We start from the raw sequence: 2,500 nt of genomic DNA, 5'->3' as shown, positions 1-2,500 counted from the left end.
TCAAGTTTATCGTAAACTTTTTAACAATATGTGTCATGGAAATGTAAGTTTTAGTATTGAAAATTGTAGATAACACCAATTTAAACAAAAATCAAGTAACCACTTGGTTTGGTAAGGAATCAACTAACAACGCAATAACCATTCGGGCGAGAATAATTCAACCACAACATTTTCTACAAACAAACAAATTCTATAGTTGAAGGCACCATTCTTTTCAATTGATGCATGGCATGATCTCGTGGCCTCTTACTCTTTTCTTCTCCTCTCTTCAGTCTGGTTCTACATGATAACAAGACCAATTCTTAGGTTGCATAGGATCAATAACAATTTTCTCAAGTGCAACAGCACTCTCTATTAAGTCCATGACTGTCACACCCCAACTTAGATATTTTAAGAAAATATGGTTCTTTTCTGAGTAAAGATGTGAATAACTTCAACTTATCAAGGATAAGAAAACCTTGGACAAGTAAAAGTTATATGAGAACCCTTGAATCAGAGGTAACTTAATAAAGGAGTAAACTTTATTTCATAAATATTGTTCTTACAGCAAACATGAAAGAAAGCTTATAACCTAAGCTTTATTACACAAATAGATATTTAAAAAAAATAGCAAGCCATAGTTTACTCCTCCTAGACTTCATCCCTTCTAGGTATTAAGTTTTTATCCCTCAAAAAGTAACATCTGCACAAATTCATAAAGGGGTGAGCTATAAACTCAGTAGAGCAAATCTCATGTCATTTGAATAAACAAATAGACTTGCACATATATAGGTTAAGTTTTCAAATTGGTACTCTTGTACTATCCTTGGTCACTAGTGTCTTCTTGCCATAATAGAGATCATTTTATCAATTTGACATTGAAAGGGCTTCTCTCCTGTTTGTATACAAAAGGCTGACATAGCTGGTCCCTTTTAAGTGATAGACTCAACCCCATAACTTCATTCATTCAACATAGGATCAAATAATAATATGATGTTGAGCTAAACATAATAACCATCTTTAACAATTCCAAAGCAAGATAACAAGATTATAAAACAGAGAGATTCCCCAAAACTTCCCCTACCTCAAACCTGTTTTACCAAAACTGAAATTTCACTATTAGATACTAGTACTTTGCTTCAGACCTCCATTGGTTTCTTTCTTCTTCTAACTTTTCTCTATGTTTCTGAACTCTATTTTTTTTTATTTCCTCAGGTGAATACCTCTATTTATAGTAGGAAAAGTAATCAGCCACCTGTAGCTTCCCTAGCCTATCTTAGTGACACTTATCCTTCTAATTGTTAATTTGCTGCCACCTATTAATGTAAAAACACTTGAAGTTTATCTTCAAGTGCCAGCAGTTGTTTTTAAACTTGATGCCCAAGTTTAAGCTGCTCACTCAGCAAGTAAATGCAATCCACAAGTTTGATTGAGGTTTTCAGACTTTCACTTGTGATTGGCTGCATGCAGTCATGTGTTAAGCATAAGCTAGCAAGTAGGTGAATCAGCATTTCAAATAAGACAAAGCAGCAATCCAAAAATAATTTAATAATAATAATAATAATTTTTATTTTATTTTTTTTTAAGTTTGAGGTTTCACAATGACATATTCAACAAGGGATTCAACAATATATGGTCGACCACGATATCCTTTTATTTCCACAACCTTAAGACAATGATGTTGCCATTTTGGAGCTTTTTCTAATTTATTTGGAAATCGAAAGTCATAATAATTTGTTTCTTTGTCGTCATATCGATAGAAAGGACAACTATGGCAAACAAGAAAAAATTGCAAGAAGATACTGAAGACACACAACATGCAAAAACCATTCGCCACGCAATTTTAGAGTTCAAACCAGCAATCAATCCATAAACAAAATACAAATAATAATCTCCTAGCAGATGAAACAAAAAATAAGTAAAGGCTTGGGAACATATATATACCTTCAAGACAAATCTCTGCAGGTAAGGGGAAGCCTTGATCAAAGTAGCAACTTGGCTAAGGCTGGTATATCATTGAGAATGGTGATAATAAGAAGGATTAAATTCTAGTTTACCCCCTTAAATTTTAATGCTAAAATCAGTTTGATATATACATTTTTTTTTTAATCATGTTGGTCCCTAAACTTTCAATTTTCATCAACATAATTCAAATTTTGAAATTTCCTTCAATGATGATGTCAGAAGCTGAGTTGACGCCGACATGAGGGCCCATTTTTTTACTGAATTATCCAAATTACCTTTTGACCAAGATAAATGTTTATGGATTTAATCCTAAAAAAATTTCACTCATTGTGTTCAAAGAGAATCAAACCCTTCTCATATCATTCACAGCTCAAACAACAAACCACAATGGTACACGCTTCATTATGTAGGATTAAGTGAATGCGAAATAAATATACTCTTTGCAACTACGTGTTTAATTAACTAGGCAAACTCAAAACAATCTATTTCATTCTATTGGGTCTCCTCTCTTCCCGTTCTTTTTCTAACTCATCTTAATCTGTAGCAACACCATATG

This window comes from Fragaria vesca, linkage group LG7 (assembly GCF_000184155.1).
Source record: "Fragaria vesca subsp. vesca linkage group LG7, FraVesHawaii_1.0, whole genome shotgun sequence".
In the NCBI taxonomy this organism is placed as follows: Eukaryota; Viridiplantae; Streptophyta; class Magnoliopsida; order Rosales; family Rosaceae; genus Fragaria; species Fragaria vesca.
The sequence above is the reverse complement of the archived record's forward strand: the minus strand, read 5'-3'. Positions refer to the sequence as shown.